The sequence below is a fragment of the Mirounga angustirostris genome, unplaced genomic scaffold, assembly GCF_029215605.1.
Source record: "Mirounga angustirostris isolate CCGP_5_RB_7025 unplaced genomic scaffold, mMirAng1.0.hap1 SCAF_15, whole genome shotgun sequence".
In the NCBI taxonomy this organism is placed as follows: domain Eukaryota; kingdom Metazoa; phylum Chordata; class Mammalia; order Carnivora; family Phocidae; genus Mirounga; species Mirounga angustirostris.
In genome coordinates this window covers 5,664,473-5,690,172 of record NW_026991723.1, presented here as the reverse complement: position 1 = coordinate 5,690,172, position 25,700 = coordinate 5,664,473, and the positions used below count along the sequence as shown (strand labels likewise).

Genomic DNA, 25,700 nt, shown 5'->3' with positions numbered 1-25,700 from the left:
CTTTAACTGTGTGATAAAATTCACTAGTGAAGTCATTGGGACCAGGTGCTCTTTGTTTTGGAAGATTAATTATTGATTCAATTTCTGTAGTGGCTATAGGTCTATTTATATTGTCTATTTCTTCTTGTGTAAATTTTGAAAGATTGTGTCTTTCAAGGAGTTGGTCTATTCAATCCAGGCTATCAAATTTGTGGGCACAATGGGGCGCCTGGGTGGCTCAGTTTTTAAGTGTCTACCTTCAGCTCAGGTTATGATCCCAGGGTCCTGGGATCGAGCCCCACATCGGGCTCCTTGCTCAGCAGGAAGCCTGCTTCTCCCTCTCCCACTCCCCCTGCTTGTGTTCCCTCTCTCCCTGTCTCTCTCTAATAAATAAAATCTTTAAAAAAAATTTGTGGGCACAGTATACCTTGATTATCCTTTCAATGTCCATGGATTCTGAAGTGATATCCCTTCTTTAGCTTCTGGTGTTAGTAACTTGTGTGTTCTCCTTTTTTCTTAGTTAGCCCGGCTATAGAGATTTATCAATTTTTTTGATCTTTTAAAAAAACAAGCTTTTTAATGTCATTTATGTTCTCTTTTGATTTCCTATTTTCAATTTTATTTATGCTCTTATTTTCACTATTTATTTTCTTTGCTTACTTTGAACCTAATGTGCTCTTTTTCTAGTTTCCTAAAGTGGAGGTTTAAATGATTGATACCAGATCTTTTTCAACATATGCATTTACTGGTATAAATTTCACTTTAAACACTGCTTGCACTACATCCCACAAATTTTGATTAGTTTTCATTTTCATTTAGTTGAAAATATTTCTAAAATTTTCCTCAAGATTTTTTTTTGTTCCATGTCTCATTTAGAAGTATACACCAACAACAAGACAGAAGAAAGAGAAATTAAGGAGTTGATCCCATTTACAATTGCACCCCAAACCATAAGATACCTAGGAATAAATCTAACCAAAGAGGCAAAGGATTTGTACTCAGAAAACTATAGAATACTCATGAAAGAAATTGAGGAAGACACAAAGAAATGGAAAAACATTCCATGCTCATGGATTGGAAGAACAAATATTGTGAAAATGTCTATGCTACCTAGAGCAATCTATACATTTAATGCAATCCTTATCAAAATACCATCAACTTTTTTCAAAGGAATGGAACGAGTAATCCTAAAATTTGTATGGAACCAGAAAAGCCAGAGGAATGTTGAAAAAGCAAAGCAAAGCCAGTGGCATCACAATTCCGGACTTCCAGTTCTATTACAAAGCTGTCATCATCAAGACAGTATGGTACTGGCACAAAAACAGACACATAGATCAATGGAATAGAATAGAGAACCCAGAAATGGACCCTCAACTCTATGGTCAACTAATCTTCAACAAAGCAGGCAAGAATGTCCAATGTAAAAAAGACAGTCTCTTCAACAAATGGTGCTGGGAAAATTGGACAGCCACATGCAGAAGAATGAAACTGGACCATTTTCTTACATCACACACAAAAATTGACTCAAAATGGATGAAAGACCTAAATGTGACACAGGAATCTATCAAAAATCCTTGAATAGAACACAGGCAGCAAACTTTTTGACCTCAGCTGTAGCAACTTCTTCCTAGAAACATTGCCAAAGGCAAGGGAAACAAGGGCAAAAATGAACTACTGGGACTTCATCAAGATAAAAAGCTTTTGCAAAGCAAACAGTCAACAAAACCAAATGACAACAGACACAATGGGAGAAGATATTTGCAAATGACATAGCAGATAAAGGGCTAGTATCCAAAATCTATAAAGAACTTAACCAAACTCAACACCCAAAGAACAAATAATCCAATCAAGTAAGGGCAGAAGATATGAACAGACATTTTTCCAAAGAAGACATCCAAATGGCCAACAGACACATGAAAAAGTGCTCAACATCACTCGGCATCAGGGAAATACAAATCAAAACCTCAATGAGATTCCACCTCACACCAGTCAGAATGGCTAAAATTAACAAGTCAGGAAATGACAAATATTGGCAAGGATGTGGAGAAAGGGGAACCCTCCTACACTGTTGGTGGGAATGCAAGCTGGTGCAGCCACTCTGGAAAACAGTACAGTATGGAGGTTCCTCAAAAAGTTGAAAATACAGCTACCCTATGACCCAGCAATTGCACTACTGCGTATTTACCCCAAAGATACAAATATAGTGATCCGAAGGGGCACATGCACCCCAATGTTTATAGCACAATGTCCACAGTAGCCAAACTATTGAAAGAGCCTAGCTGTCCATCAACAGATGAATGGATAAAGAAGATGTGGTATATATATATACAATGGAATATTATGCAGCCATCAACAAAATGAAATCTTGCCATTTGCAATGACATGGATGGAACTAGAGGGTATTATGCTAAGCGAAATAAGTCAATCAGAGAAAGACAAGTATCATATGATTGCACTGATATGAGGAATTTGAGAAACAAGACAGAGGATCATAGGGGAAGGGAGGGAAAAATGAAACAAGATGAAACCAGAGAGGGATACAAACCATAAGGGACTCTTAATCTCAGAAAACAAACTGAGGGTTGCTGGAGAGGATGGGGGTGGGAGGGAGGGGGTGGCTGGATGATGGACATTGGGGAGGGTATGTGTTATGGTGAACACTGTGAATTGTGTAAGACTGATGAATCACAGACCTGTACCCCTCAAACAAATAATACATTATATATTAATAAAAAAATTTAAAAAATGTAAGTATACTTTAATCTCCAAGTGTTTTGGGGAATTTCCAGTCATCTTTTAGTTACTGATTTCTAGTTTAATCCATGTGGTTTGAGAGCGGATATTGCACAACTAATATTCTTTTAAATTTGTTATGGTGTGTGTTTTTTTTTTTTTTAAAGTATGCCTTGTAAATTTTTCTGCATAGCTGGACATGATGAATTGCATGAAAGAAATTGTCAACAGGATTTTAGTCATTTGGTGGTGAGGCATGGAGGGGAATAGAAGTGTTCTGTAGTCCTGTGGCTAGGTCTCAGTCATTTTGTGAGCTTGTTGTGCCTCTGAACTGTGAATTGCACAGGTGCTTCTGTTCCCCCTCTCCTTAGGTGGGGCAGGATGGCTAGAATGGTCTGTAGTTGGTTATTTCTCTTCCCCCACATGGAAGGCTAGAGTCAGTTGAATTTGGGTATTTACCTTCCCCCATGTCAGTTAGGTTCTTTTAATTTATTTTTTATTTTTTAATTTTTTTAAAGATTTTATTTATTTATTTGACAGAGAGAGATAGCGAGAGCAGGAACACAAGCAGCGGGAGTGGGAGAGGGAGAAGCAGGCTTCTTGCCGAGCAGGGAGCCTGATGTGGGACTCGATCCCAGGATCCTGGGATCATGACCTGAGCCGAAGGCAGACGCTTGACGACTGAGCCACCCAGGCGCCCTGTCAGTTAGGTTCTGAAAAAGCTCCAGGGGGTCTTAAATTTGGTTAAATAATTTCTCCTTAGGACAGACCTTCTTAAGAATGGAATGCTGTGGTGTATTTCCATATGGTTCCTTTTGCCCTTCCCCTGCCAGAAGCATGAGGGTTTTTCTCCAATAGTCACTATGATCACCCTACAGAAGTGGGCAGTGCTACTCCCACCCAAACAGTGTCCCCTGGAGGTTTTAATTCTCAGGCTTGTTCACATTGACCTCCTGGCAATTAGTGAATTACAGTACAGGCTTCCTTATGCCAGTACCAGTTCCTACAGAGCTTGATGCTCTGGTAAGTTGTGAACAGCAAGGTTTTAATTCACTGATGTGAACACAGTGCCTGGAGTAGTCCTAGTGCGTAGCGGATACTCAATAAACATTATAGAATGTACGCATGAATGAATGAAGCACAAATCTGCTGTCAGTTACACAGAGATGATCAGACAGGTTTACAAACCAGCATAACTGGAGCGCCTGGGTAGCTCAGTCTTTAAGCATCTGCCTTCAGCTCAGGTCATGATCTTAGGGTCCTGGGATCGAGCCTCGCATCGGGCTCCCTGCTCGGCGGGAAGCCTGCTTCTCCCTCTCCCACTCCCCCTGCTTGTGTTCCCTCTTTTTCCATGTTTCTCTCTGTCAAATAAATAAATAAAATCTAAAAAAACAAACAAACCAGCATAACTGACCAAGAAAGAGTAAAAAGTACCCCAGCCACTGCCCTTTTATTACTGGCTCATAAATCAGTATCTGTCCAGGCCCAGGTGTTTCTACCTTTCACATCATCAGTCCACAGATGATGCTCGTTCCCTGTGGGCACACATCTGTCCCACCCTAATGTGATCCTAGTTGCTTGGTGCCTCAGCTTCACCACTGCAGGATTCTTTTGCTTCCAAGTAACTTTTATTTAACTCATTCTAAGTTAGATTAATAAGTGAGTTTATTATACAGATGTATGGGTACCTCAGGCTGAAGAAGATTTATCTGGATCTCTGATGACCAGATTGGATATTTTTAAAATGAGGTAGTTACTCCATTAAATACCTATTAAGGAAATAATTACAAATGTAATACATATTATAAGATCCTCTAAGGGCAGAGTTTAGGGAAAGCTACAAATAAATGACTATATAAATAAACTAAATCTCAAACAGATTAAAATTAAGAAGCTCACACAGAGAAAACAAGATCACTGCCCAAGGAGTCAATGAATTTTCTGCCCACAGACACCCACAACTCCAGCTGTGCCAGGTAGAAGGCAGAAAGTCAGCTAATGGAGAGGCCATGGGCTGGGACACAGGACACCTCCACAACATCCAGGGGGAGCAGAGATCAGGGAGGGAAGACGAAGTCTGGGGCAGATAAAGAAGTACCACTTACTCTTGTTCTTTGCCCTGCACTGTGAGCAAAAACTCTGGTAGAAACAAGTGTCTCAGGGGACATTAAAAAAGGGTGGGAACTGGATCTGAGTGGAAAGACAGTGTGGCCAGACCTCCCAGCCCACTGTATTTAATTATAGCCTTCTTCTCCTCTGCCATATTCTGCACATTGTTTCTTGTCCTGTGAGTTATCTTAGTTGGGATCCCTCATCTGAGGCCTTGCCTCATCTGTCACTCCCACTCCATCATGCACATGTCTGTGTGGCCAGCCCCCTGCGTATTACTGCACAGTTACAGCAAATATGGAAATGTTCTTTTAATTAATTAATTAATTGAGGCAGACCATCGAGAGGCTGGACAAGCCCCTGCAAGATGAAACATGCAGGAGAGCAGGGACAGATAGCTCCAGGCCACAAAGTAAAGGGTGGAGGCAGGGACACCCTAGTGTACCTATGACTTCATCTCTTCCTAAAGATGTGTCTTTGGTCAGACCAGGTACTAATTCTCTGAACCACAGTTTTCTCCTCTGTAAAATGGAGACAGTAACATTTACCTCTCAGGGTTGTTCTGAGAATAATGTAACCAAAAATCCTGGCACAGAAACACAGAAGGCACCAAGTCAATTTGTCCCCATTCTGACAGTTCCCACTTTCCACTAACTCCTTGAGAGTGAAGAAAGGTTACAGGAATTAATGAAAAAGTACACAGAGAAAAAGGTAACAGGGGCAGGTGAGTGTCTTAGTCTGTTTGGACTAGTATAACAAAATACCTTAGACTGGGTGGCTTATAAACAAGACACTTATTTTTCACTGTTCTGCAGGCTGGGATATCCAAGATCATGGCACTTTTCTTTTTTTTTAAAGATTTTATTTATTTTTTTGTCAGAGAGAGAGAGAGAGAGAGTGTGAGCATGCACAAGAAAGGGGAGGGGCAGAGGCAGAGGGAGAAGCAGACTCCCTGCTGGGCAAGAAGCCCGACGGGGGACTCGATCCCAGGACCCTGGGATCATGACCTGAGCCTAAGGCAGACACTTAACCGAGTCCCCCAGGTGTCCCTCAGATCATGGCTCTTGTCTAGTGAAGGTCCTTGTCCTTGTTGATGGCCATCTTCACTGAATCCCCCAGGTGTCCCTCAGATCATGGCTCTTGTCTAGTGAAGGTCCTTGTCCTTGTTGATGGCCATCTTCACTGAATCCCCCAGGTGTCCCTCAGATCATGGCTCTTGTCTAGTGAAGGTCCTTGTCCTTGTTGATGGCCATCTTCACTGAATCCCCCAGGTGTCCCTCAGATCATGGCTCTTGTCTAGTGAAGGTCCTCATCCTTGTTGATGGCCAACTTCACACTGCAACCTCATTTAGCAGAAGAAGCAAGGGAGCTTGTGAAGTCTTTTTTTAAGGACACTAATCCCAATCCTGAGGGCTCCATCCAAATGAATTTATCACATACTAAAAACCCCACCCCCTAACACAATCACTCTGGGGGTTAGGTTTTCAACATATGAATTTTGGGAGGGACACAAATATTCAATCTACAGCAGTGAGAGGGGCAAAGGGAGAAGGAGAGAGAGAATCTTAAGCAGGCTCCACGCCTAGCACGGAGCCCAAATTGGGGCTTGATCTCACAACGTGGAGATTGAGATCTGAGCTGAAATCAAGAGTTATATGCTTAACTGACTGAGCCACCTAGGCACCCCTGAAATGGAATCCTAAACCAGCCAATCAGTATCATCTGCTCTGCACTAGTTAGGTCATCTGCCTGACAGACCCCTGTCATCCCCTAAAGGAAAGTAACCTTGCCAATAACCAACCTACTTTTTTGCCCTTGTAGAACTTCCTTATTCCTGCTCCCTTCAGGATATTTATTTTGTATAGTTCCTCAGAACTGTTTTCTATCTGCTAAATGGATCCTGCCTAATTCAAACAGGTTTTGCTCAAATAAACTAGTAAAATTTTTAATATGCCTCAGTTTATCTTTTAAAAGTTCTGGTGTCAGAAGAGGGAACTGAAGGAGACCCCTGATGGTCCCAAGGGGCAAAAAGCAAGCAGGTATACCACTGAGCCCCTTGAGCTCACTGCTTTCTTGCTGTCCCTGGAGGTTTTAAGTAAATCTATCTTAGATCCTAGCTCTATAGCTTTTGCATTATAAGCTTTCAGACTTTGAGCATTTATTTTCCTGGCCTGGGGCTATTGATTGATTGACTAATTGAGGGAGAGAGAATCTTAAGCAGGTTCCAGGCCCAGGATGGAGCCTGATATGGGGTTCAATCTCATGACCCTGAGATCATGACCTGAGCTGAAATCAAGAGTCAGATGCTTAACCAACTAAGTCATCCAGGCACCCCTAGACTGGGGCATTTAAAAAAATTTTTATTTTATTTTTTTTTAAAGATTTTATTTATTTATTTGACAGAGAGAGACACAGCAAGAGAGGGAACACAGCAGGAGGAGTGGGACAGGGAGAAGCAGGTTTCCCGTGGAGCAGGGAGCCCAATGCAGGGCTGGATCCCAGGACCCTGGGATCATGACCTGAGCTGAAGGCAGATGCTTAATGACTGAGCCACCCAGGCGCCCCTGGGGCTTTTTAAGACCTTTTTTAAAAATTTGTCAGAGAAAGAGAGAGAGAGAGTATGTGCTCGCACAAGCAGGGGGAGTGGAAGGCAGAGGGAGAAGCAGACTCCCTGCTGAGCAAGGATCCCGATGTGGGACTTGATCCCAGGACCCTGGCATCATGACCTGAGCCAAAGGCAGACACTTAACCGACTAGCCACCCAGGCATCCCATAGACTGGGGCATTTTTAAATGGGACTGGGTCTGGGGTCAGACTGGGTCCAACATAAGCAGGACTGGGTCCAGTGTGAGGTCTCTGGTGAATACAGTATTAAGGCTGAACAAGCACGTTAACCTAACCAAAGACAATCTTGAATTACAGTGACCACAGTGGAGAACTTTTAACCTAGATACGTTTATCCGTTTACAAGGTGCCCTACAGAATAAGGGGTCTCAGTCAAACACTCACCCTAAAAAGTAGAGGGAAAATTGTTTCTTCTTCTACAGTTTTTGGTGGCCAGGATGAGACATGGTGGGACACCCCAATCACTCCAGAGCCTATAGATGGGATCCTATAAAAACTGGCAGAAGCCAGCAAAGTGTGAGAATTCCTACCAAAGTCAGCTCTCCCAGATCTCTATGGTGCCAGATGGAGAGGAATGTAAAATTTCACTGTCTGTTCCTTTCCAAATTCGGATTGATAGGCAAAGAAATATTTTTAAAGAATTAGATCTCTGAATTGTGACTTGTGGATTTTCTTTTGGGAACCCACTGATTGTTGATCTTTTCTCTCCCAGGGACAGTTATTGCTTTCCTATCTCTTTTTGTGTCCTGAGAACTGGGGCCTCCAAAATATGGCTGAACCTTTATTTGCACCCTATTTGTAGCTAGATATGGCTGGACAGAAATGTGGTTGCACCCCACTTGCATCTAGGGTCCTCTTGGCTATTGCCAGCTCTCAGGGGAATTGTCTAAGTATTTCTTTGGTTATCTTTGGGAGTGGCTCTGGACCTTGGAAGGGTTAGTATCTTTTTCATCCTCTTTGAGAATGTCTCTTCTATACAAGGGGTTGTTCAACACTGCCAAGGATATTTACTCTTTGTCTTGGCTAAAACTTGACTAGGTATTTGAAAGGATTTTTTTAAAAAAAGATTATTTATTTTAGAGAGACCAAGCAAGCAGGGTGGAGGGGCAGAGGGAGAGGGGAGAGAGAATCCCAAGCAGGTTCCATGCTAAGCATGGAGCCTGATGCAGGACTCGATCCCAGGACCCTGAGATCATGACCTGAGCTAAAACCAAGAGTCAGACGCTTAACCAACTATTCCACCAGGCACCCCTGAAGGGATTTTTTAAAAGTACTACAGTCAGAAGTTGGCCAAATTGGAAGCAAATATTCTGAGCCTGATAGGATCTTTTTAAAGGACTTCTTCCCCATGCTAAGATGAAAGTATCCCCCAGAGGGAAAGAAAAATATTCTGAAGCCTTTTAGGATTTACTAAAACATTCCAGAGATACACAGCTCTGCCCTGGAACATAGAAATCTTAATTTCCATTTTAGTTGAAGTTCTTCTCCCTGATATAAAGAAGCAAACTGAAGATAATGTAGTTGGATGGGTGGGTTCAGCCTTGATATAATTCAGATTACAACCCAATTCTTTGGGGAATTAAAGACAACTGTACTTGTCTTACAAATCAAGTCTTTATAAGAACAGAAATATGGCTCTAGAAGCAATTTAAAGCCCATCTATCCTTTCACCAATTCCCAAACCTCCCCCATTCATCTCAAAGGCTTACAGAGATTGTAAAAAACCTGGACTTAGAGAACAAAAGTTTTTCTTGGTGATACATTCTCTTTCTGTGCTTGTTAAGATGTAAATATTCTACCTGGTCTCCTCTAGGAACCAAGGTAATTCTTAATCAAAAGGAGGAAAGAAAAGGAGAGGGGGGAGGCTACTTTGAAAACCAGGCCTATGAAAAATATTATAAGTCTCTTTCACAAATATTAGTAAAAAGCTTTAGCCATCTAAGCAGGAAACCTTAACTTATTCAATCTGCCAGAAATACAATTTGGATTCAACTGTTCTTTTATAAAGTAGTGAGTTCTACATTACTGCACCTTGACTCATGGCTCAAACTTTAAAATAATTTACTCTAAGATCTGTTTGTGTCTGTATGTTTACATATGTCTATATGTTATAGATGTGTCATAATTTTTCTACCTCCATATGGCATTGCCAAAATTAATCTGTAAAGAGCTCTATTTAATTGGCTTAAAGACAAACAAGTGGCTTATATATATACTTGTCTTTAAGCCACTTAAATATAAAAATTAGCCCAAATGTTTTTCAAATTGTAAGTTCTGCTGCTAAAGCAACAGCCTCTCAATCAAAGTCCCTAGACTCTCTGGCCAAAGTTGTTCTTGATAACTGGATAGCCACTGATTATCTTTTAGCTGAACAAGGAGGTGTCTGAGCTCTGACCAACTTCACCTGTACTTGAATTGACATTTCTGGGGAAGCTCACTTGGCTACATTTCACTAAACGAGCCAGGTGGCTTTAGAAAGTGATTCCTTCAACAGGGTCTTTCTATGACTCATTTGGTTCTGACTGACTTGGGTCTTGGGGACGATGGGTCCAAAGTGCACTCCAGACATTGGGAATTATCCTGCTTATGATAATAGTTTCCCTGGTATATTGTATTATCTCAAAAACTTAAAGTAGATGTTTGAAGCTACCAAACACCAAATGATCTCCCTTAGAACGTCAGAAAAGGAACAAAAATAATGACTAACTCAAAGAATGTGAATCCAACATCATGACCTGTTAAATGTCACTAAGAAATTCAGTTATGCCTTATATTTTTGATCGTACCTCTCAACTGAGTCTGAAAGGGGGGAATTGCTAAAAATAATAGGCACCCAATGGAGTTGCTTATAATAAGCCTCATGTCACCAAAGTGAACTTAGTAACAGTCTCCGCTCTCCCAGAAATGGAAACTTAAACCAATCAGGAATCACCTGATCAGCACTAGTTAGGTAACCTCCCTTACAGACCTCTGCCATCCCCTACAGGAAAGTAACCTTGCAATAACCAGCCTCTTTTGCCTGGTGTAACTTCTTCGTTTCTACTCCCTTCTAGCTATAAAGAGTCTCATCTTCTACAGCTTCCTGGAGCTCCTTTCTATCTGCTAGATTGGATGCTGCCTGATTCAGGTCAATTTTTGCTCAAATAAACTCTTAAAATTTTTAATATGCCTTAGTTTATCTTTTTTTACCAGGTAATAGAACAGGCCTGCCTTCTATCCTTTAAAAGTCTGCTTACAAGGTTGATATCTAGAAACCTAGATTTTGGAAGGCTTCTCACCATTCTTGGAATTGATAAGAATAGCTCAACTGTGCCCAAACTGTGCAAACAATGTGGTTTATATCGAACACTTGCTTTTCCTTCTGGGAGAATGGAATTTTGATACCTGCTAGGTAAAAAGTGCCCACATGACTAAACCCCCAATAAAAATACCGGGTATGAATTTGTAATGAACTTCCCTGGTAGACAACTTTTCACATGTGTCATCACAATTCCTGGCTGGGCGAATTAAACGTATCTTGTGGGATTCCACTGAGAAAGACCTCACCGACATTTACATTTAATCTCTCTGAACTTTGCCCCACGCACCCTTCTCTTTGCTAATTTTGCTTTGTATCCTTTGGCTGTAATAAATTATAGCCATGAGTATGAGGAGGCCTTGTGAAGCCTCCCAGCAAATAATCAAGTTTGACGGTGGTCTTACGGACCCTTGCTACATTTGGCATGAGAAGTGGGAATCACTAAAATGACCATGACTCACTGAAATGTGGCAAAAGCACTATAAAGCACTACTATTTGGAAGAAGGAGAAATGAAGGGGTGGAATGCAACAAGCCTTTGGTGCCTAGGTGCTGCTGCTCTCTGATGTGAGAGGTAAAAGCCATCTATAAAATTAAAATGAGAGTCCCAACTATAAGACAGTGGGCTCCCAGAATCCAAGGGCAGAGGAAAGGGTAGGGGCAGAGGGACCTTTATAAATGTGAATTTCCTTTGCAAAATGGAAATTTATGCTGTTTTTAGTTTTTCCTAATTCTGTTTTTCAAAATAGTCACCTGAAAATAAATCTTATGCCAGGGTAGCATGCTTCTGGGTGGCACAGTCTGGTCCCCTATGACTTTTAGCCTTCAGAACGGAGAAAATACATTTCTGTTGTTGAAGCAACCCAGTCTGTTATGGCAACCCAAACAAACCAACACAGTAAGTATTGACTTTTGCTATGATTTTTTGTCTCTTGGAGTCTCTAGAAAAAGGGAGACAACATAAAAAGAGAGGCGATCTCTAATACTAAAAAAAAAAAAAGTTTGAAGGGGAGTTTTTAGTTGCTAATAAACTCTAGCAAAATGAGAAATTGATTTCCTGGCCTGATGTGCACATTTTTGAATGGGTGAATTTCGACTCCAAAGCTGACTGCATAAAAAAGGGCTTAGAAAGGGCTTTCTTGTCACTTGAATTTGTAATCTGATATTCTCTGCCTTAGGCTGTTTCACCTTTCCTGTGAACTGTGGAATAAAAGTGGGCACCGCCTGAGATTTGGGACACCTCTGGGTCACATACAAATGCTCACAGGCATAGCTTGTTCTCTGATGGGAACATGTGAAATTAAGCTGCTGACTGGCTCTGTGTTTCTGAGGCAGGGATTGAATGAGATCCTAATCTGTGATTCTGCCCAAAGTTACAAGTTGGACTGTACACATCACAAGAACTCTGACCCCTCCACACACTAACAGATTAGACTTTCAAACCTCTCTTGGAAATGTCTTACTGCTGTTATGTTCAACTTTTGAGATTAGTTGCAGTTTGCAGCAATGGACGATACGACTGAACTCCACTCCCTTCACCCTTTTCTTAGTCCATGTAACACAGTAAGGCAATTTGATTATTAAATAAGCTGTCACCAGAATGGGATCAACCTGTTAAAATAAAAAACAAATGGAGACCAGCCTTGAAAATTCCCTGAACAGCTGAAATCATATAGGAAAAGCTGAATTCAGCAAGGCTAGCTTGACCTGGGTCATTTCTTGATTATGCCTCTGGAAATCATAAGCAAAACTTGAACTGTTTCCCAAAATTGATAGGAGGTAACCATTAACCCTATTATTTAAGAAAGTCCCAATATTATAACCAATCACTGTGAAGAATAAACAGTCAGGGCCTTCCTACTCTATGAGCTGCTTTATAACAATATACCTCGAGCCTATTACGTGTTTGGTTTGAGTGCTTCCAGTGCATGAGCTTTTTGGTGTGTGCACAATAAACTTTTACTAATTACCACTTCATCGATTCATTGGTTTTACTTCTGTTATTTCTGAACTTTTGACAGATCCTTTATACTTTCCTCACTAGATAAATGACTGAGACAAAAGGGGTGGGAAGTTGTGTAAACACACTTGAAAAAACATTTGGAATTCAAAATTCTGTCCTACCCTCAACTCTATGGTCAACTAATCTTCTTCTTCTAAGCAGGAAAGAATATCCAATGGAAAAAAGACAGTCTCCTCAACAAGTGGTGTTGGGAAAATTGGACAGCCACATGCAGAAGAATGAAACTGGACCACTTCCTTACACTATACAGAAAAATAAACTCAAAATGGATGGAAGACCTAAATGTGAGACAGGAATCCAGCAAAATCCTAGAGGGGAAGACAGGCAGCAACCTCTATGACCTCGGCTGCAGCAACTTCTTTCTAGACAAGTCTCCAAAGTCAAGGAAACAAAAGCAAACATGAACTATTGGGACCTCATCAAGATAAAAAGCTTTTGCAGAGCAACGGAAACATTCGACAAAACTAAAAGGCAATCTATAGAATGGGAGAAGATATTTGCAAATGACATAGCAGATAAAGGGCTAGTATCCAAAATCTATAAAGAATTTGTCAAACTCAACACCCAAAAAACAAATAATCAAGTCAAAAAATGGGCAGAAGACATGAACAGACACTTCTCCAAAGAAGACATACAAATGGCTAACAGACACATGAACAAATGCTCCACATCACTTGGCATCAGGGAAATACAAATCAAAACCACAATGAGATACTACCTCACACTGGTCAGAATGGCTAATGTGAACAACTCAGGAAACAACAAATGTTGGCGAGGATGCAGAGAAAGGAACCCTCTTGCACTGTTGGTGGGAATGCAAATTGGTGCAGCCACTCTGGAAAACACTACAGAGGTTCCTCAAAAGGTTAAAAATACAGGTATCCTATGGCCCAGCAATTGCACTACTAGATATTTACCTAAAGGATACAAAAATAGTGATTCAAAGGGGCACGTGCACCCCAATGTTTACAGCAGTAATGTCCACAAGAGCCAAAATATGGAAAGAGCTCAGATGTCCATAGACAGATGAATGGATAAATAAAATGTGGTATATGTGGAATATTACTCAGCCATCAAAAAAAAGAAATCTTGCCAGTTTCAACAACATGGATGGAATTAGAGGGTATTATGCTAAGCGCAATAAGTCAGTCAGAGAAAGACAAATATCATATGATTTCACTCATATGTGGAATTTAAAAAACAAAACAGATGAACATAGCAGAAGGGAAGGAAAAATAAAATAAGATAAAAACAGCGAGAGAGAGGGATGCCTGGGTGGCTCAGTCGGTGAAGCGTCTGCCTTTGGCTCAAGTCATGATCTCAGGGTCCTGGGATCGAGTCCCACATCGGGCTCCCTGCTCAGCAGGGAACCTGCCTCTCCCCCTGCTTGTGCTCTCTCTCCCTGGCAAATAAGTAAATAAAATATTAAAAAAAAAAACCAAAAAACAATGAGGGAGGCAAACCATAAGAGACTCTTAACTCTAGGGAACAAAATGAGTGTTGCTGGAGGGGAGGGAGGTGGGGAGATGGGGTCACTGGGTGATGGCAATTAAGGAAGGCACGTGATGTAATGAGCACTGGCTGTAGTATGCAATTGATAAATCACTAAATTCTACCCCTGAAACTAATAATACACTCTATGTTAACTAAATTGAATTTAAATAAAAAATTTAAAAAGGAAAGAAATATGTCCATATCTGAAAAAAATCTGTCCTAATTCTTAAATATGATGTGATTTTCTTGTAAAATGATAAAACCCACTTATGTCTGTCATGCAATATAACACTTCTAGACCAAAAGGTCTGGATTACAACAGATGATGATTTAAAAAAATGTAAAATTATTATAGCTAAATAGAAAACAATGTGGTGGTGGTGGGGAGAGTTTTCCTTGATCCTCTTAGGGTCCCTGGCTGGGTGTGAAAATTAAATTAACAAAGAAGATTAACAGGAGAAAGCATACTAATTTATCTTAGTTTTACATGACACAGGAACCTTCATAAGGAAATGAAGATCCAAAGACAGCCAGCCATGTCTAGGCTAGGTTTGAGGAAGAGTGGACAGTCATGGAGAATTGTGACAGGTCAGAGTATGAGGGAAGGACAGAAAACTGAGGGAAACAGCAAGTTCTGTTTGTTTGAATTCTTCTCAGAGTCCCTCTGTATTGAAGATAAAAGTGCTCTTTTCTCCCAAGTATAGGGAGGGCACCTCTCATGTGAGGGTTTTTCTTTTTTTAAAACTGTATCTGAGGAGAAAGGTGGGGGAAGATCAGAGTGATGTTCCTGCTTTTGCTGTTTTCTCAAAGTCTTTCAGATTAAAATGTTCAATAATGCCAAGGTGGAATATTTTGTGGCAGCATATCCTGACGAATTTGTTAACACGTGACAGCAAAAAATGAATACTTCAGCACCTGAGGCAGGATGGGGAACGAGGGAGGGCATTATGGTAATCATTTTCCAAAAGAAATAATAAGGGAATTAGAATGGTATTATACTGGAACATTGGTAGAACGTATCTATGTAACATGGAAAAAGGCAGATATGAGAGAATTAAAGAATAAAAAGGCAAAAGATATATACAAAACAAAATGGCAGAGATAAATCCTACCTTATCAGGAGTTACATTAAATGCAAACTGATTAAACTCTTCAATTAAAAGGCAGAGACGGATACAATGGATTTAAAAGAAAACATGATCCAAAGACATGCTCACTTTAGATTCAAAGACACAAAAAGGCTGATTATAAAAGGATGGAAAAACTACACTATGCAAATGGTAAGCAAAAGAGAGTTGACATGTCTACATTAATCCTACAAAATAGACTTTAAAGCAAAAAAGGTCACTACAAGAACATTTTAAATGATGACAGGATCAATCTATTAAGATGACATAACAATTATAAACACATTTATACCCCAACAAACAGCTTTAAAATACAGTAAGTAAAACTGACAGAACTGAAGGAAAAACTAGGCAATTTAACAATTGCCCACTTTCAATAATGGCAGGCACAACCAGACAGAAGATGAGTAAGGAAATAGAAGATGTGAACATTATAAATCAAAATTAAACTTAACAGACACCGATAGCACACTCCTTGAAAACTGCAGAATATACATCTCTCCCAAGTACACATGGAACATTCTTCAAGACGGATGGCAGATTAGGCCATAAAACAAATCTCAACAAATTCAAAAGAATAGAAACAATCCAAATATGTCTTCCAACCGTAATTATACAAATTTGAAAATCATTAACAGAAAAGTATTTGGGAAATTCACAAATATGTAGACATGAGACAGAAGAAATCACAAGACAAATTAGAAAGTACTTTGAGAGGAATGAGAACCAAAGTACACATCAAAACTGGGATACAGCCTTGATGATGACAGCTTTGTAATATAGCTTGAAGTCTGGAATTGTGATGCCTCCAGCTTTGTGTTTCTTTTTCAAGACCACTTTGGCTATTTGGGGTCTTTTGTGATTGCATACAAATTTTAGGATTTTTTGTTCTAGCTTTGTGAAAAATGCTGGTGATATTTTGATAAGGATTGCATTAAATGTGCTCAAGACAGTATGGCACTGGCACAAAAATAGACACATAGATCAATGTAACAGAAGAGAGAACCCAGAAATGAACCCAAACCTATATGGTCAACTAATCTTTGACAAAGCAGGAAAGAATAACCAATGAAAAAAGATGGTCTCTTCAACAAATGGTAGCAACTTTTTGCTAGACACATCTCTGGAGGCAAGGGAAACAATAGCAAAAATGAACTATTGGGACTTCATGAAGATAAAAAGCTTCTGCACAGTGAAGGAAACAATCAACAAAACTAAAAGACAACCTATGGAATGGGAGAAGATATGTGCATATCTGTCAGAATGGCAAAAATTAACAACACAGGAAACAAGAGATGTTGGTGAAGAAGGGGAACCCTCTTACACTGTTGATAGAAATGCAAACAGGTGCAGCCACTCTGGAGAACAGTATGGAGGTTTCTCAAAAAGTTAAAAATAGAACTACCCTACAATCCAGCAATTGTACCACTGGGTATTTACTCAAAGGATGCAAAAATACTGATTTGACACACCCCAATATTTATAGCAGCATTATCAACAATAGTCAAATTATGGAAAGAACCCAAATGTTCATCAACTGATGAATGGATAAAGAAGTTGTGGGGTGTGTGTGAATGTCTGTATAGAAATATAAATATATAAAATGGAATATTACCCAGCCATAAAAAAGAGTGAAATCTTGCAATTTGCAATGATGTGGATGGAGCTAGAGTGTATTATCCTAAGTGAAACAGAGAAGGACAAAACACCATATGATTTCACTCGTATGTGGAATTTAAGAAAGAAAACAGATGAACATAGGGGAAAAGAAAAAAGAGAGGTAAACCATAATACAGACTCTTCACTGTAGAGAACAAATTGAGGGCTGCTGGAGGAAGGGTGGGTGGGGGGTGGGTTAAATGGTGATGGGGATTAAGGAGAACACTTGATGTGATGAGCACTGGGTGTTATATGTAAGTGCTGAATCACTAAATTCTATTCCTGAAACTAATAATACACTATATATTAACTAAATGGAATTTAAATACAAACTTGAAACAAACCAAAAAACACAACTGGGACATAGCAAAAGCAGTGCTCAGTGGGAAATATATAGCTGTAAACACCTACATTTAAAAAGTAGTAAGATCTCAAGTCAATATACTGTTCCATTTTAAGAAACTTGAACATAAGGAATAGCATGGAAGACATTAGGAGAGGGAAGGGAAAAATGAAGGGCAGGAAACTGAAGGGAGAGACGAACCATGAGAGACTATGGACTCTGAGAAACAAACTGAGGGTTTTAGAGGCGAGGGGGATGGGGGGATGGGTTAGCCCGGTGATGGGTATTAAAGAGGGCATGTACTGCATGGAGCACTGGGTGTTATACGTAAACAATGAATCATGAAACACTACATCAAAAACTAATGACGTATTGTATGGTGACTAACATAATAAAATTAAATTAAATTAAAAAAAAGAAACTTGAAACAGAAGAGTAACTAAATCCAAAGCAATCGTAAGTAATGAAATAATAAAGGTTAAAATGTAAATTAATGAAATAGAGAATAAAAATACAATACATAAAATCAACAGCAGCAGCAGTTGGTTCTTTGAAAAGATAAGCAAAATTGGCAGGCTATTACTTAAATTGAATAAAAAAGGAAGATTCAAATTAAAAATCAAGCATGAAGGGAGGGATATCATGACCAAGTTGCGGAAGGAGAATGTTAAGGGAAAACTACATCCGACTGTATACCAACAAACTGGGTAATTCAAAAGAAATAGAGAAAATTCCAGAAAAAGACAAACTACTAAAACAGACTCAAGAGAAAATAGAATATCTAAATGAATCTATAAAAAGAAAAGAGACTAAGGCAGTAATAAAAAAACAAAAACAAAACTTCATACAAAGAAAAGCTCAGGACCAGATGGCCTCATTGGTAAATTCTACCAAATGTTTGACAAAAAAAAATAACACTAACCCTTTACAAAGTGTTCCAAACAAGAAGAAACATTTTCTAACCCATTTCATAAGTCCAATATTACTTGGATATCAAAACCAGAAAGACACCACAAGAGAACTACAGACTAATTTCCTTTATTATTATACATGCAAAATTCCTCAAAAAATACTAGCAAACAGAATATACAAACATACAAAAAAAAATTATACACAATGACCAAGGCAATGTTTATCCTTGGATTGCAAGGGTAGTTCCACATAAGAAAAATAATACAATGCATGACATTAGTTGAACACAAAATTGAATTCAATTTTTTTCATGGATTGTGCTTTTGCTTTAACTAAAAACTCATTACTAAAAATAAAGATAAATAAATAAAAACCAATCACTAAATCTGAATGATAGATTTTCTCCTGTGTTTTCTTCTACTCATGTATTGTGAATACATATGTGTATGGTTGATTTTGATTAGGTTAACTTTTGTGAAAGGTATGAGGAATGGGTTGAAATTCCTTTTTTCTTTTTTGCATGCAGACATCCAATTATTATACATGATTTGTTGAAAAGACCATCTTATCTCCACTGAATTGTCCTTCACCTTTATGGAAAATTAGTTGATTATATCTGAGTTGACCTATTTCTGGGCTCACTATTCCACTGATTTAGGTCTCTATCCTTTGCTAGTCTGGATTACTGTAGCTTTACAGTCAGTCTTAAAATGGGCTAATACTGAGTCCTCTAAGTTCTTTCTCAGAATTGTTTTGGATATTCTAGTTCTTTTCTCTTTCCATATACATTTAAAATCAGCTTGTCCATGCCTACATAAGACCTTGCTGTTGACTGGGATTGTGCTCAACCTATAGATCAAATCAGAACACTATTAAGTTTTTCAATTCATGAGCACAGTATAGCTCTCCATTTAATTAGACCTTTGATTTCCTTCAACACATTTTGTAGTTTTCTGCATAAAGATTATGCACATATTTTACTATATTTATACCTAAGTATTTCATTTATTAGTGCTATTATAAATGGCATTTTCTTAAATTTCAAATTCGAATTGGCTGTTGAATTTGGTGTATAGAAAAGTGATGTTTGGAAATTTAATTTATATGCTGAAGCTCTGCCAAATTTGTGTATTAGTACTAAGAGTATTTTTGCAGCTCCTTTAGAGTTTTCTACGTAGACAATGATGTTATATACAATAAAGATACTTTATTTCACACTGTGCCACATTATAATCAAAATGTTGAAAGCCAAAGAACAGAGCTAATCTTGAAAATAGCAAATGACAAGTAACTCATCAAATGCAAGGGATCCTCAGTAAGATTATCAACAGGTTTCTTGGCAGAAATGTCATAGTGCTGAGAGAAATCAATAGTTGTAAACACATTTAAAAAAGAAAAAAGATCTCAGATCAAGAACCTAACCTTAAGCCTTAATAAGAAAAAGAACAAAAATCCAAACCTGGAAGGAACAAAGCAATAATGATTAGAGTCAAGATAAACAAAACAGAGATTTTTAGAAAAACAATAGGAAAAAAACACAACCAAACCAAAAGTTTGCTCTGACAACCGTTCTTTAGATTAAATAAGAAAAAGAAAATACTCAACTAAAATCAAAAATAAGAGATGGGAAACTACTGCTAATTTTGCAAAAATAAAAAGGATTATAAGAAAGCACTATGAACAATCATATGCCAACAAATTGGAGAACCTAGATAAAATTAATAAATTCTTTGAAACACATAACCTCCCAAGACTAAAACACGGAGAAACAGAAAATCTTAATTGATCTAATACTAGTGAGTGCATGAAAATCAGTAATCAAAAACCACCCAAAAAAGAAAATCTCAGGACCAGATAAATTCATTAATGAATTCTATCAATTCCATCATTTGAAGACTTGACATCAATTCTTCTCAATCTTTTCCAAAGAAGTGAAGATGGAAAAACTGTGAAGTTTTTCGATGAGGCCAACATTACTCTGATATAAAACACAGGAAAAGACACTACAAGAAAAACCATACACCATATCACTTAGGAATACTGAAGTAAAACTACTCAACAAAGCACTAGCCAACAGAATTCAACGGTATATTAAAAGGATTGTGGAATTGATTCCCGTAATACAAGGATAATTCAACATGTGAAAATTAATCAATGTAACACACAACATTAACAATAAAATGAAAAGAATATGATCTAACTTGGTGAAGAAAAACATTTGCCAAATTCAATACCCCTTCAAGAAAAAAAAAATTAGGAAAGAATCTCAAAATAATAAAAGCTATCCACGAAAAATCATAGCTAACACTGTTCTAGACATGGAATGACTGAAAGATTTTCCTCTAGGATCAGGAATAAAACAAAGGTGGCTGCTCATGCAACTTTTATTCAACACAATATTAGAAGTCCTAGCCAGAGCAATTAGGCAAGAAAAAGAAATAAAAAACAGCCAATTTGGAAAGGAAGAGGCAAAATTATCTCTGTTCAGATGACATGATCTTAAATGTAAAAATCCCTTATGATTACATGCACACACACACAAACACACACAACCTGTTAGAACTAATAAATGAATTCAGCAAAGTTGTAGGATACAAAAATCAATAATAAAAATCAGTTGTCTTTCTAAACATTAGTAATGAAAAATCAGAAAATAAAAATAAAAAATTTACAATAGAATTTAAAAGAATAAAGCACTAAAAAATAAATTTAACTAAAGAGCTCAAAGACTTGTACACGGAAAACTATAAAACATTGCTGTAAGAAATTAAAGAAGATACAAATGCAAATAAAAACATCCGTGTTCAATAGACTCAAAATGGTTGAAAGACCTCAATGTGAGACAGGAGTCCATCAAAATCCTAAAGGAGAACACAGGCAGCAACCTCTTCAACCTCAGCCGCAGCAACTTCTTCCTAGAAACATCACCAAAGGCAAGGGAAGCAAGGGCAAAAATGAACTATTGGGACTTTATCAAGATAAAAAGCTTTTGCAAAGCAAAGGAAACAGTCAACAAAACCAAAAGACAACCGACAGAATGGGAGAAGATATTTGCAAATGACATATCAGATAAAGGGCTAGTATCTAAAATCTATAAAGAACTTATCAAACTCAACACCCAAAGAACAAAGAATCCAATCAAGAAATGGGCAGAAGACATGAACAGACATTTTTCCAAAGAAGACATCCAAATGGCCAACAGACACATGAAAAAGTGCTCAACATTGCTTGGCATCAGGGAAACCCAAATCAAAACCTCAATGAGATACCACCTCACACCAGTCAGAATGGCTAAAATTAACAAGTCAGGAAATGACAGATGTTGGTGGGGATGTGGAGAAAGGGGAACCCTCCTACACTGTTGATGGGAATGAAAGCTGGTGCAGCCACTCTGGAAAACAGTATGGAGGTTCCTCAAACAGTTGAAAATAGAGGTACCATATGATCCAGCAACTGCACTACTGGGTATTTACCCCAAAGATACAAATGTAGGGATCCGAAGGGGTACATGCACCCCGATGTTTATAGCAGCAATGTCCACAATAGCCAAACTGTGGAAAGCCAAGATGTCCATTGACAGATGAATGGATAAAGAAGAAGTGGGGTATATATATACAATGGAATATTATGCAGCCATCAAAAGGAATGAGATCTTGCCGTTTGCAATGATGTGGATGGAACTGGAGGGTGTTGTGCTGAGCGAAATAAGTCAATCAGAGAAAGACATGTATCATGTGACCTCACTGATAAGAGGAATTCTTAATCGCAGGAAACAAACTGAGAGTTGCTGGAGTGGGGGTGGTGGTGGGAGGGATGGGGTGGCTGGATGATAGACATTGGGGAGGATATGTGCTATGGTGAGCGCTGTGAATTGTGCAAGACTGTTGAATCACAGATCTGTACCTCTGAAACAAATAATGCAATATATGTTAAGGAAAAAAAAAAGAAGATAGCAGGAGGGGATAGAAGGGGGGAAAATCGGAGCGGGAGACGAACCATGAGAGACGATGGACTCTGAAAAACAAACTGAGGGTTCTAGAGGGGAGGGGGTTGGGAGGATGGGTTAGCCTGGTGATGGGTATTAAAGAGGGCACGTTCTGCATGGAGCACTGGGTGTTATGCACAAACAATGCATCATGGAACACTACATCAAAAACTAATGATGTAATGTATGGTGATTAACATAACAATAAAAAATTAAAAAAAAATCCGTGTTCATGCAATGGAAGACTGAAAATTGTTAATATGTCACACTACCCAAAGCAGATATACAGATTTAATGCAGTCCCTGTCAAAATCCCAAAGGCAATTTAAAAAAAGAAATAGAGGGGTGCCTGGGTGGTTCAGTCAGTTAAGTGTCTGCCTTCGGCTCAGGTCATGATCTTAGGGTCCTGGGATCCAGCCCGCGTTGGGCTCCCTGCTCAGCAGGGAGTCTACTTTTCCTTCTTCCTCTGCCCCTCTACCCTGCTTGTGCTCTCCCTCACAAATAAATAAATAGAATCTAAAAAAAAAAAAAGAAATAGAAAACCTTATAAAATTTGTACAGATCTCCTGAGACCCTGAAGATAGAACAATCTTAAAGAAGAACAAAGCTGAAGTCTCTCACTACCTTATTTCAAAATTTACTACCAGAAGAATTCCCAAATGAAGACACACATCAGTAAGATGGCAGAATAGGAGGTCCTCTAGCCTATCACCCCTCATTAACAATAATTTGGCAGCCATCAAAGTACAAAAGTGCCTTTGTAGTTTTGGGATCCAGTGGGAAACTGTAAAACGAGGGACCTAACAGGAGACACACCGGTCCATGTGGCCAGAAGTAAACCACTATTATAAAGATAAAAGGTCAACTCATTAAGAGAATATAACAATTGTAAGTATATATGTGCTTAACATAGGAGCATCTAATTATATAAAACAAATATTAACAAGAGTGAAAGAAATAGACAGCAATATAATAATAGTAGTGTATTTCTGTATCATACTTATATCAGAGGATAGATCATCTGAAAAGAAAATAAATGATACACTGGACTTGAATAACACTACAGAGCAAATGGACCTAACAGACATATACGGGAAATATTCCATCCAATGGTTGCAGAATACACCTTCTTCTCAAGTGCACACAGAACACTCTCCAGGATAGTTACAAAACAAGTTAGTAACAACTTTAAAAAGAATTCATATCAGGCGCCCCGGTGGCTCAGTCGTTAAGCGTCTGCCTTCGGCTCAGGTCATTATCCCAGGGTCCTGGGATCGAGTCCCATATCAGGCTCCCTGCTCCGCGGGAGGCCTGCTTCTCCCTCTCCTACTCCCCCTGCTTGTGTTCCTGCTCTATGTCTCTCTCTGTCAAATAAATAAATAAAATCTTTAAAAAAAAAAAGAATTCATATCAAATTATGTTTTCCAACCACAATGGTATGAATCTAGAAATGAGTAATAGGAAGAATGCTGGAAAGTCACAAATATATGGAAATTGAACACACTCTTAAGCAACGGGTCAAAGAAGAAATAATAAAGAAAAAAGAATTCTAAGGAAGAGTTTATACTGATAAATGTCTAAATCACAAAAAAAGAAAAATATACAATTAAACTTTATAGGTCAAAGAACTAGAAAAAGAAGAAAAAAAACTAAGCCCAAAGCTAGCAGCAGTAAATAATAAAAATCAGCAGAAATATATCAAATAGGGACTAGAAAAACAACTTTAGGGACGCCTGGGTGGTTCAGTTGGTTAAGCATCCGCCTTTGGCTCAGGCCATGATCCCGGGGTCCTGGGATCGAGCCCCATGGTGGGCTCCACACTCAGTGGGGAGTCTGCTTGTCCCTCTGCCCCTTCTGGTTCCCCCCTTCCCTGCTCGTGCTCTTTCTCTAATAAATAAAATCTTAAAAATTTTTTTAAAAAGGTCAATAAAACTGAGCTAGTTTTAAAAAGATGAAACTGACAAATATTTAGACTAACCAAGAAAAAACAAGGACTCATATAAACAAAATTATAAATGAAAGAGGGCACATTACAACTAATACCACAGAAATAAAAAGAATCATAGGAGACAACTATTAGCAATAACCAACAAATTGGATAACCTAGAAGAAATGGGTAAATTCCTAGAATCATACAATCCAACAAGACTGAGTTATGAGAAAGAAAATCTCAATAGGCCAAAAATGAGTGAGATTGAAGCAATAATCAAAATCCTTCCAACAAAGAAAAATATAAGACTAGATAGCTTCACCAGTGCATTCTACCAAACATTTAAAGAAAAACTAATGCTAGCTGTTCATAAACTCTTCCAAAAAACTGAAGATAAGGGAAGACTCCCAAACTCAGTTTATGAGGTGAGCATTACCTTCATACCAAAACCAAAAGTCACAAATGGAAAGTCACAAATATATGGAAATTGAACACCCTCTTGAACAAACCATGGGTCAAAGAAGAAATAATAAAGGACGCTACCAGAAAAGAAAATTACAGGCCAATATCCATGATAAACACAGATGTAAAAACCCTCAACAAAATACTAGCAAACTGAATTCAAAGGCATAGTAAAAGAACATACACCATGATCAAGGGGGAATTTATCTCTGGGATGTAAGGTGGTTCAACACATGGAAATCAATAGATGCAATACGCTACATTAATAGAATGAAAGATAAAACATACAATCATCTCAATAGAGGCAGAAAAAGCATTTGGCAAAATTCAACATCCTTTCATGACAAATGGCTCAATAAAGCAGAAACAGAAGGAAAGTAACTCAACTTAATAAAGGCCATATTTGGCAAGCCCACAACTAACATTATACTTAATGGTGAAAAGCTGAATGATTTTCCTCTACGATGAGGTACAAGACAAGGGTGCCCACTTCTATTCAACATAGTCCTGGAAGTCTTACCCAAAGCATTAAGGCAGGTAAAAGAAATAAAAGCCATCCAAATCCAAAAGGAAGAAGTAAACTGTGTGCAGATTATGTGATCTTAAATATAAAACCCTACAAAAAATCCACCAAAAACCTGTTAAAATGAATAAATGGATTTAGTACAGTTGCAGGACACAAAATCAACATGGAAGTAGCAGCTGTATTTCTAGACATCAATTAACAACCAGAAAGAGAATTAAGAACACGGTGCTATTTACAATAGCATCAAAACCAAGAAAATTCTTAGGACAAAATTTAACCTCGATGATAAAGCATCTGTACAATGAAAACTATTAGACTTTGATGAAAGGAACTGAAGACACAAATAAATGAGAAAAGATTCTATGTTCATGGATTACAGGAATTAATACTGCTAAGATATACTACCTAAAGCAATCTACAGATTTCGTATTTGTTACTCAAAGCCACAGTAATCGGGCGCCTGGGTGGCTCAGGTGGTTAAGCGACTGCCTTCGGC

The 25,700-nt window shown here is 38.5% G+C and overlaps 1 protein-coding gene across 2 annotated transcripts in view; it reads right to left on the bottom strand.

Annotated features, from left to right (window-relative positions):
- Positions 1-25,700, bottom strand: part of LOC129046027 (zinc finger protein 37A-like) — a 99,964-nt gene that overhangs the window by 32,069 nt on the left and 42,195 nt on the right. The gene's annotated exons all lie outside the window — the stretch shown is intronic.